This window comes from Myiozetetes cayanensis, unplaced genomic scaffold (assembly GCF_022539395.1).
Source record: "Myiozetetes cayanensis isolate MyiCay16 unplaced genomic scaffold, myiCay2020 scf15, whole genome shotgun sequence".
Lineage (NCBI taxonomy): Eukaryota > Metazoa > Chordata > Aves > Passeriformes > Tyrannidae > Myiozetetes > Myiozetetes cayanensis.
Genome location: NW_026087159.1, coordinates 1926537 through 1938029, shown reverse-complemented (window position 1 = coordinate 1938029; position 11493 = coordinate 1926537). Strand labels below are relative to the sequence as shown.

General features: G+C 36.8%; 1 long non-coding RNA gene across 1 annotated transcript; it reads left to right on the top strand.

The window, feature by feature from the left end:
- Nucleotides 1–7612: 7612 nt before the first annotated feature.
- On the top strand, nucleotides 7613–11450 carry LOC126637305 (uncharacterized). The gene is made up of 3 exons (XR_007628306.1): nucleotides 7613–7757; nucleotides 8502–8618; nucleotides 11415–11450. It is a non-coding gene; the product is annotated as an uncharacterized LOC126637305 (long non-coding RNA).
- The last annotated feature ends 43 nt before the right edge of the window (nucleotides 11451–11493 follow it).

Genomic DNA, 11493 nt, shown 5'->3' with positions numbered 1-11493 from the left:
AGTATTTGTAACATCTATAATATTGCTTACAAACCACAGACAGTGTTAGACTGACTTCACTGATGTTTGTTACCCTGATTGCAGAAAAGGCAGCTTACTTGTACAATCAGGTAATATGGAAATCATAGTTATGTCTTCTCAAAAATACACAATCCAGGCAGACTTTAATTTAAGAAGAAAAATTAACCCATTTTAACTGTGTTTCCTAATTTGTCAGAGCTGTAAGTCTCATACTGCCACTATGAAATCCATTTGTAATAGATGGGGAAATATTTTCTAGGAAGTAAACTAGCTTGGGGGGAAAAAAAGAGGGTTAAGATTTATTTATGTCTTTATATTGTTTTATGCAAACTTCATTTGCAAATTTAAAGTGATTTTTAAAGTAATGTAAGAACAGAGTCAACATTCATAGTTTGTCTTACTTCTGTAGTCTAAACTGCCGCATAAAATCACCAGTTGAGCAAAGATGGAAAAAAAAAAGTGCATTTTTATCCTACAATAATTGTCTCAACTGAGCACTTCTAGACAATTGTCTCAAAGAATTAAAATTAAAGGTCCTTGGGAATCTGCTTGAATTATAGTTGAGCTTCAGGGCTGCTGTACAAATAGCATGCTACCAAAAACTCTTTTATTATTATGTACTATATGCATCTCTTAAACTGAGCCAGAGGTGGAATAAGAAAATTTTTGTCTTGCTTATATTTCTGCCTAGAGGAAATTCTCTTTTGCCATTTAGAAACCTTTATATCCTTTTGCTACTTCCTGGTGTGGAGGAATCGGTTGAGCTAAGACCATCTTCCAAAAAGCAGAAGGTATGGGATGAACTTTCTGAAAGTATTTGAGCTGATACAGCAGTTACTATAAAAAGCCACCCACCAAATCCCCTGTAATTTTCTGCACTGAGATTCCTGGTATTTGATAGTCTAATGACTAACAGTATAACACATTTTGAACTTTAGAGTACTCCTGCTTCCCTCAGGCAGAGAAATCATCCAGTGGCTTTGTGTCCTCATTTTTCTGAGGTATCTTTTATTTAGTTTACAAAAAACCTGATTGCAGAATGTGTGACTAAAAATAGGCATTTCTGAGAACACTTCAGTCAAAACACTGTGAGAAAGCTGCTACCCAGATATATCTGTTACTTGTACTGACTTTCTCCTCTAAAACTTTCTCTTTCTCTTGCTGATTAAGGTCTGCTGCCTATAAAGATGAGGCTTGGTTTGCAGTAATGTACTGGGAAAAGCAGAATTAATTTCTCAACCTGGCATTGCAGGTAGATTTTCTTTGTTTGGTTAGTTTTTTTCCCCCTAGAAACGGGTTTTGCATAAATACAGCAGATTTGGGTTACTCTGGTCTTGCTGACCAGCCAGTCTCTGGACAAAGCAAGTCACAGGTTGGGGGCTCATAGAAGGGCCCTGAAAGCTTCCATTTTTCTTTGGAGGATGGTCCCTCCAGTTTTCCATCCTGGATTCACTATTTGGCTACATTCCCCTTTTAAGAATTTACCTGCTTTATATGCATGATAAAATGTGTGCCAAGAGCTCCTGTCATGAAGGTATTTGAAAGGGGAGGTAGATATAGTAAAAATATGGATAATAACAATATTAAGAGTAAAGGAGGAGGGATGATTTCCTTTGTTTTGATTTCTTCTTTGGACTTTGGGATTCAGGGAGCACATCACGGACTATGTGTGCATACTATGGTAAAATTATCAGCTTGCTTATTTTACCATCAGTTAAATCTTTAGTAATATGTTTTAATCTCTCTGTTGCTCATAGAAACCTTTGTAGCATCATCTTTTTCTGTCCCAGGATATTGTGATGGCTATTAGAAACAGGAGTTTCATTTGGATTTTGTCTGATTTGCTTTGTTTGGCTGAAAGACTCAGAAGTGATGTGTTGTTTTGTTCAAATAACACAGAAGAAGGCTGGCAGCTATACAGGCCTTTCCAAGTCACCCATCTCGTGCAGGAAAAAAACTTGTGAAGATTGAACACCTCTAAGGTAAAGTCCAAAGCAGTAGTTTTTCAGCATATTTCAGAAAATTGGTCTCTAAATAGATTAATTATGTAGGTTAATAATTTTAAATCTGTGAGCTAAATTCAGTAAATAGTTGCAGTCAAAATGCTTGCTCTTTAGTTAAAATATGGAGTTATTAGGATTTAAAAAAGGGTAATTATCAAAGGAACAGAGGAGATTTCATAATTTAATTAAGACATTTGTTGTTGTTTATTTCTGTCAGCAGAAAAAGTATATTTTTCTTTGGCTCATATATATATGAGCTATATATTTGTTTTCCTTTTTGGTCTGTCTGCAAACTAAGAAAAATGTTATTTGCCTGGCTTTCCTCTGGAGGTAAGAGACTTACTTTATTCCCATGGCTGTTTCCTGATCAGTTGTCTCTGGCTGAGAGTGCTAAACACAGGACCCAGCTATCACCTAGACTTTTTTGCAGTGCAGACATTGTTCATTGGAAATTGGATGATACCATCAAACTCACTTCCAGACCATCAGAAAGGATTTATCAGGCCTAATCACATGCTGGTTTCTGTGGTCATATCTCCTGTTTCATTGCCTCCCAAGGAGTGAACGGCTCCATCAGTCTGGTCGATACCATAATCCCCTGTAAGGAAATACAGCTGCAGAAAAGAGTCTCTCTGTGTTTAGCATGTGTTTATTTTTCCCCTTTGTGACAGGAGCCGGAGCTCATTAGCAGCCCTGAAGTCAATGAAATTAGAGCAGTGTAAGTCCAGCATAACTAAATGGGGGTTTGTGTCTAATATTGTAACACTATAAAAGCCTTTATCCTCCAGAGCTCCTTCAAAGACAACTCCTTCAACTCGGAAGCAGAGCTGTTTCATTCATCTGACAAGTCATCCTGTAGATTCAAGTGGCATATTGTAAAAATATATATAAAAGTAATGTTAGTGATGCCTGAAACGTGGCAAAAACAACACAGACTTTCTTAATGCATGTTAAGAACTGAGGAGCAGGGATTATTTGGCGTATTTTTGTAACTTTATGGTCAAGAAAAGAATTTTTATTTGAGGATAAGGGTGACATCACTCAGCTCATTGCTCGATAGGTCTTATCACCTCTGTTACTAATTCCTACTTAAATTGGTTCTATACCAGAATCTACTAAAATGTTCTTTTTTGCAAAATCACTCTGGGTCTATATGTTATATTGAGTTGCTTAAAGTAAAAGGATATTGGGCAGTTCTAAATATGTTCTTTCATTCTTTATCCTTACAATGGAAAGGTAAAGTGTAGTGAGTGGTCATCATTTGTGTACTAGATTTGTAATTAACTTTTTGGAGGTCATCACTAAAGTGTAGTTAAATTACTACTTACATTGAGTGGTGTGTTGGAATCTTTGCTGCATCTGCAACTCGAGTCATTGTTTCTATATTCATTGTGTAGTGGCAAAGAGAAAACTAAGACTAGAATGCTATTGAGAACCCTACTAAAACTTCCATTGACTTTGAAAAGAGCAGCATCAGGACTCCACCCCACTTTGTATATGATTAGGAAATGCAGTGTTAGTGTTAAAGGATAAACTTTTAGACAAAACTCATCAGTTGCAGTCAATTACTTGCGTCAAAAATCTAAAAAAAGGCTCCCAATTAAAAAGTGTAATTTAGCAATGAATGACACTATCTATGCCCTGATACAGCACAGTCTGTCACTGGACTGATTGCCTAATGTGCCTTCGTGTTCTATTCTGAAAGATCCCTTGGACAGAACTGGCAAATATTTTAAGAACCTGTTATTGCCAGAGTCAGTACTGAGCAGTGTTGCAGATTGGAATGGGAATGATTTCAATTCCACATCTTATCGCATTAGGAAACTATAGAATTACATCCCTTCAATGGCTCCCACTTTGGATCAAGTTTGAAGTAAAAGTGGAACGTTTTCTATCAAAAAGGACTACTGCCTTCAGGTCCTCTACTTGGGCTGCTGCTGTTGCAGTTACTCCCATTTCCACAAGAAGGAAAATGGTAGTGCAGAATCACAGAATGGATTGGTTGGAAAGGACCTTAAATATCATCCTGTTCCAGCCCCTGCCATGGGCAGGGACACCTTCCACTATCCCAGGTTGCTGCAAGCCCCATCCAACCTGGCCTTGGACACTTCCAGGGATGGGGCAACCACAGCTTCTCTGGGAAACCTCTGCCAGGGCCCACCACCCTCAAAGGAAAGAGTTTCCTGCTAACATCTAATCTAAACCTACTCTCTCTCGGTGTGAAGCCACTCCCCCTTGTCCTATCCCTACAGTTCCTGATGAATGATAGTTTAGTGGCTGGCCTAGTGCTACTTTCATAATGAGTTATTTACTATCCATATAAATCAGTGTCATTCCAGGATGAATTACCATTAAATGGAAAGCAGTGACCTTTCAGGATTTTTTTTTTTTGTACTTCTAAGAGAATTATGTTTCTTTGTATTGTTTCCCTTCTCTTTTTTAAAATGAAAAGCCTCCTTAGGTTTTGGAAGTGAATCAGTACTGTACCATTTCATTAAGTAAATAAACCTAATTAATTCATTTTCATATAAAAAGTCTGTGAAGATAGTCTTAGGGAATTGCTTTGAGGGCAACAGTGGTCTTCTGGCTGAACTGCTATTGCAAACATTGTTATCTGCTGATGAGAATGTATTTGCACACTCATGATTAGCAAACCAGCTCATGGTGTAGAGTTAAAACCAAAAACACAGGAAAAAGCATGGGGTAGAAAAACTTTTAGGAAAAAAGTAATTTTTATAGGCTGCAACTGCAATTTGTTTAAAAGTATGTAAAATTGTCATACCGTTTTTTGGGTCGGGTTGGGAATGGTGTGTGTGTTATCCAGGTAAGAGCAGCAGAGCTACCTGTGGCTGTATCAGCTACATCAGCTGGCAGTTCTATTATACAGTCACCATGATGACAGTCTACAAGAAGTGGATAATATTTCTTAATTTTGTCATTTTACAGACACCTGGAAAGTATGTATACATATATAGGCTGAAAACAGATTTTTTTAATATCATGTAATTTTACACTTTCATATTTGTTATGTATACAGGGCTTGTGTAAAAATGAGGTGTTTCATCAAGAAAGTTTCTCTTTCCATAGAGTCTTGGAACAATTGTCTTTTGGTTTTGGCTGTTTGAAAGCAGTTCTGACTGAATATGTCATCCTGTCAAAAGAGTATCTACATCAGAAATAGAAATAATAAAGGTAAGTGCATGGAGAAAACTGAGCCACTTTGTGTATTTAAGGGGTTTTCTCATCATTATTTTATTAAGTAGTTGGCAAATATTAATTTTATATATGCAGTTCCTGATCCCTCCTTACGCTAGCAGAAGTTTGGATGACCATTGAGCAACCTGGTCAAGTGGGATGTGTCCCTGCCCAAGGAGGTTGGAATAAGATGATCTTTAAGGTTCCTTCCTAACCAAAATTAACCCTTCCCAACCTAAACCATTCTGTGATTCTATAATTCTGTAATATATGTTTAGACCCTCTGTTAATTTTAAGACAAACAGCTTCAAATTATTTTGTTTAATAACTGGTGCTTTTTTACTCAACAAAAATAGAATTAAAGTGATGAATATTTTCAAATAGATGATAAACCCATACTATTTAAAACTATTTAAATTCCCTGGAAAAACCCTACCTCTTTGTAAATCATTTCAGTTTGGCTTTGAACTCTGTGGACTAAAAGGTTTACAAAGTTATACTATAATGTGGAAATTGTATTATCAGAGATGTGTAATGTAGGGACTTTAAGTTGTTTCTACCCTAAGATAAAGTGACTGATATTACAGTGTGCTTAGTGATGTGGAAGTACAGGGCTGGGGAAGGGAGAACTTGGTGAGAAAATGAGTAATTTTGGTTTTTAAGATGACTACACATCTCTTTTGAGCATCAGTTAATAGTATTTTACATGCTAATCTCTTGCTGTGTGCAGGACAGGGTTTTTTAAGTGAGCATTTGTATTTCATGCTCTGCCCACATGCACTGTGGTAGTAGCCTGGCTCAAAAATACCTCTAGATATCCCAAAAAAGTGACAGGTCAGCCTGTGAGTAACCAGGCTCACACTGGGATCCAGAACCACGTACTCCCTTGAAGCAGAGTAAGATATATCATGATTAAATGTGTGTATAATAACTTAGGTTTTAGAGGAAAAGAATTAGTAAGTGAGCCTGTGGTGTGCACGTAGACATCCCTTTAGTCAAGACACCTTCTGTGAATTAGCATAAGAATTATGCAGATAAGCTCTTTATCTGGCTTCTGTGTAGTTCTTTGAAGTCTTTAGAAGTTTTGGAATTAAGCTAAAGGAAACTGAATAAGCAAGAGGCATTTTGTTTGTACAAGAGATTAACTTTGCTTAAATATAGGTATGGCTTCACATCACTATCTAGTGACAATCATTTTCTGTGTGCCCATGTAAAATTAATTTTGTATCTGAGATGAGTTTTACAACTCACAGTGAGTTGTTGTGAGTTGAATTCAAACTCATTTTTAATTTCTTAAGAAATAAGGGTATTGCCATGATAATTTCAGAGTGGTTTTAACATTTGTGGGACTCCCAAGGACAAGAAAATAAAAGATAGATAGCAGCATCCAAACATTAGATGTACTTACAATTAGATTTGGAGACAGGGAAGGAAGTCAGAGATACCAACCAGGAAAGGACTGTGGAAATTTAAATTTCACAATGAGAATGATTCCAAAATTATGTGTGTATCTCCTGCTACCAGGATCCCATTGTCAGTTCATGGATTATTGACTCAGTTCATGCAGGTTACAACATGATACCTGTCAAAGCGAGGGAAACTGAGTTACTCCAGATTTCTCCTTTTCTCACTGGGGTTGTTGCTCCTGGAGAGATTTGTCACAAGTTCAGTATTTAACATGCTGAGACACATCCCCAGCTGGCAACATGGCAGTGCTGGTCTTCCATGGTGACACTTTAATGTCATCTCCAAGTGTGCTGCTACAGTCTCTCCACATAGACTTGTAACTTTTTTAGAAGCTCTTTGTCACTAATCTATGAGTAATTTTTCAAGTGAGTCACACTGATTTCCCCTTTATTTCCCTCTTGGTCATGCATCTTAAAGTCTTTTCCATGTGCAAGAAGGCTTCACTGTGGGAAAACTTACTGAAAAGAAGGATGTCCTGGTTTCAGCTGGGGTAGAGTTAAATTCCTCTCAGTAGCCTGTACGGTGCTGTGTTTTGGATTCATTCAGACAATAAAATTGATAACATAGTGATTTTTTGTTTGTTGCTGAGCTGTGTTTATCTTAAATCAAGAACTGGTTTGTGTCTCATGCTCTGCCAGTGAGGAGATGCAAGAAAAAAAGGCTGTGAGGAGCATAGCCAAAGGAATATATATGACTATATACATATCTGTAACCAGTATATGGCCAGTATATAAACTGGGGCAGTCACATCAGGGCTCAGAAAAGGGGTCTGGCTTTTGTCAGTGGATGGTGAGTATTTGTGTCGTGCATCACTTCTTTGTTTTGCTTTTCCTTTTTATTATCGTTATTACTGTTCACTATTATTATTATTATATTTTACTTTGTTTCAGTTATTGAGCTGCTGTTCTCTGAACCTACAACTTTTACATGTGATTCTCCTCCTTGTTTCACCAGGCTGGGGCAGGGGGGTGAATGGGACTTCGTTGCCACAACAAAAGGGTTACCCAATGCTGGATCTGAAACTGGCTTTGCCTGTGCTGCAGGCAAATGATTCATCTCAATAGGTAGCAGGTAACTGCCTTAAAAAAATCAAAAGCAAAACAAACTTAATTTAATATAGCTCTGTTCTAGGAACACACATTTCCCACTGAACTAAATTTATCAAAACAGATTATCAAGGCTTTATAATTAACTTCCTGGCAAATAAGAATTAGCATATATTATAGGAGTGCGGTGCGTTAATCAAATAATATTTAGTGCTGCACCCACCTATGCATGGCCAGGAATTACAAAGTTAATGAAAGACGACACTACATGAAACTGTAGCTAATTAAGCAAGACACAAAAATTTCTGTAGATGTTTGACTGAATATGTTAGAATTAACTCATTATCATATTTACACGGTGAGTTTATTCCAGTACTTAAGTTTGGCAAACTAAGCTCTTCAAAGTTAACTTTCTTTCTGCTGTGCAGGTACACACTCACTGTATTGTTTTGTTTTTCAACTTCTATATTTTAACCAAAAGGAATTTAAGTACCTAAAGGGTTTTTACCCTGGGTAGGCTGAATTAGCCCTTGAGGTTGTTTTTATTTCTTGCAGAAGGAAGCTTACAGGCAATAGGTGCTCAAGATCCATCAGTAGGTTACCAAAAGTTAGGTGGACTAAAACAAGGGCTCAAAGAAGTACCACAGCCCAGGGACTAAAGTGTATTAGAAATGAATAGGCTACACTTAAAAATCTTCTTAACAAAATTTCAGCTATTTCATGTAGTTGGTGCAATTCTACATTGAGCTTTCTCACTTATTTTACATAGGCTGATTAAGGATGCCAGTGATAATTCCTCTTTACAGAGGAATGAACGATGAGAGTGTAAACATCCAAATGGTTTTCTACATATTTTTCCAAGAGAAGAAGAGTGGTTGTTTTAGAGGTATGTAGAATAAAAGTGTCTAATATATCTCTTTAATAACAGTCTAGGTTGCAAAGTGTTCTGTAGACACTAAAGTATGAATATGAGGTCACCCAAATTTGTACCTTTTACAAACAGTGTTCTCCATCTTTAAACTGAGTTGTATTGTACACTCTGACATTAAAGCAGATACAATGTCTGACCCCAGATTACCTCTTTTTTTGCATGATGCTTTATGTAGGCATTAGGGAATCATGTGAGAATATTGACAAGATGTTTGTTTTAAGGTAATGACGAGCTGCTATAACTCTATTTTAGAAAATGCATACAGGAAAGGGAATGTAAAATTATATAAAAAATAATCTTTCATTATAAAACACAAGTACACGCAATGGAAGAGGAATTCAGATGAGAAACTAGCACTGTTTGTGTCCTTAATTTATTTCCATGATTTTCTGGATTAGAATATGAAATGCTCTGGCTGTTCTTAATTAAACCTGTAAACTGAAGACTGTTTACTTTCTTTTACAAAAAATATTGTTAGTTATAGCACATATGTTGTTTATCTAGAATGCGAGCTCTTGCTGTTCAGATGTAGTTGAGTTTCCTTTGCATACACTTTGAGCTTGTGAGGGGGTTGTTGGTTGGTTTTTTTTTTCATTGAAATGTCTTTGGGAAGTGAAATCTATCAGCTGAAAGTCATCTTTACTGTTAATCCAACAGAACTGTGGTGAGGGCAGATTCTTGTGCTGCCATCGAGAAGGATCAAATATCATATTTTCTTCATCCCCTCAAAAAATGATTTTTGGTCCTGTCAAATATTTGGAGAGGAAGGGGAAGTGGGCTTTCAACCTGCTTTCTTAAGGAAACAAGGGTAATGAGACTTTTGGTGTCCCCTCCCTGATAACATTTGTAATCTTTTGGGCAGTTTCAAGCAGATTTGGCAGTGTTAGAAACTCAAACTCACCGTGTTTCACTCATTTGCTGAACTTATGTTACCAGCACTTGGATTGACATTAGAATAGTGCTGTGGAGGTAAGAAAAGCAGTAGTCTGAGCTCAACATCAGTACAGAACATTAGAAAATCCACTTGACACAGCCATTAGAGACCCATTAGAAGCCCAGCTAGACACTCTTGTAGCTTTTGGTTTTATTGTATCCCCCATATGTCAGGTTCATTCTTCCATTGTTGAACAGTGGAAGGGACTTGGGCATCCTTTTTGCAAATGCAGGACTGTAACCTTCTCTTTCAAAGAAGTAGTGCATGTTCTTTTTTCTTCCTTTCTGATCAGACCATGCACAGGTTATAGTAAAAATAAGCTAGGACCACTCAGGAAAGAAATTATCTTCCTCTGAAAAATCAAAGAAGAGAAGTTGATATTTCAAAGATGTTCCTCTTCTACTAAATTATACAAAGATGTTATAAAAATCAATATAAGAGAGATAGAGGAAAGATGCTTGGAAGGGATTAGGAGGATATTTAAAGTGTGTTTCATTTGGGGAACATGTAGTTTGGAATCTATGCTCTGCTATTTCTATGTATCTGGGTGGTGCCCTGACTGGACTATAAAGACAAGCCCTCATCTGGAGTTTCCATTTTTAATAAATTGAGGAGAGTAGCTCTGAAATACAAGACATTGAGCTCGATGGTTCTGATCCTAAAGATGTTGATAAGGTTATAAGATTACAATATTTTATGCAGCAAGGACCTAATGGTCAGATCTGCCATTGACAGGTGTCATTACAGGAGGAAGAGGCAGAACAAGACTTGAGAATGTCACAGTACATTCATTGTTATTACTAATTTCCCTATTTTAATGTATTAGTAGCAATAATGTGTTAACATTCAGCTTTCAGATCTGATTTTTAATTAGTTATTTTATCAAGAGGTGTGTCAGGGAAGGTAGAGGAAAGTAAGACTTAATAGAGCAGTTATTAAGTTGACTGACTTTCACTTGTTTTGGTTGGTTTGTTTGTTTGTTTGTTTTTGTCACATAAAATGTCTAATTACAGTCTAAAATAAATACAAAATTAATTCAAACACCATTGTGAGTGATCCCCAAACAAGTGCATGTAAAAAATTTCCCATTCAGGTGAGTTTGGGGAACAAAGTATTAAATGCAAACAGAACTAAGGTCTGTACTCATCACTAAGTACACTTTTTTACTGGATTTTTTTGACTATATCTAAATTACAAGAGAAAGCTTCCAAATGCTGTTATCTCCATGGCTGTTTCCTTTGTATCTCTTTCATCTCAATGGATTGAACACAGTAAAGTGTTTCACAGGAGAGGTCTGAGCACACAACTAATTCCTGTGCCTTGCTGCTTTATTTTTTAAAGACTTGTGGATCTTAGTGTATACAGAGAGGTCACCAAATTCTTAAGACAATGTAGTGTGGCTGCAAAAGAGTGTAGAAGAGCCAGAAGAGGTTTTCCATGTGGCAGTGCAGTGCTGATGGCTTAAAAATGGATATGAAAGACGGAGAACGTGCTGTTGTAATGTGGAGAGATAGATTATAATGATATTAATAGATGAGTTCATTACCACTGTATTTAAATGATGTCCAGTTAATGTGTGCTAGTCCCCGATGATGAAGATTAAATGTGAGATTCATGGCTAGTGCTGTACTGTGGACATCAGGCACAGCTCACCGTGGTGGTACCACCAAATTATCAACCATCTGTATAGCCAGTGTTGCAGTCAAGATTTGAAATTCAAGAATTTAGATTCTCCTCTGTCACTCTTATTGTTTCCTACAAGTTCACAGAGGTTATTCCTTCTACTTTTAATTTGAAATCTATTCTGTATTTTTCAGATCTGCTTCCACCTTCTCTGCCATCACACAGCAAGGTACAAGTGATTTTTCTTTATAATATCTTTACTCTGAACATTAC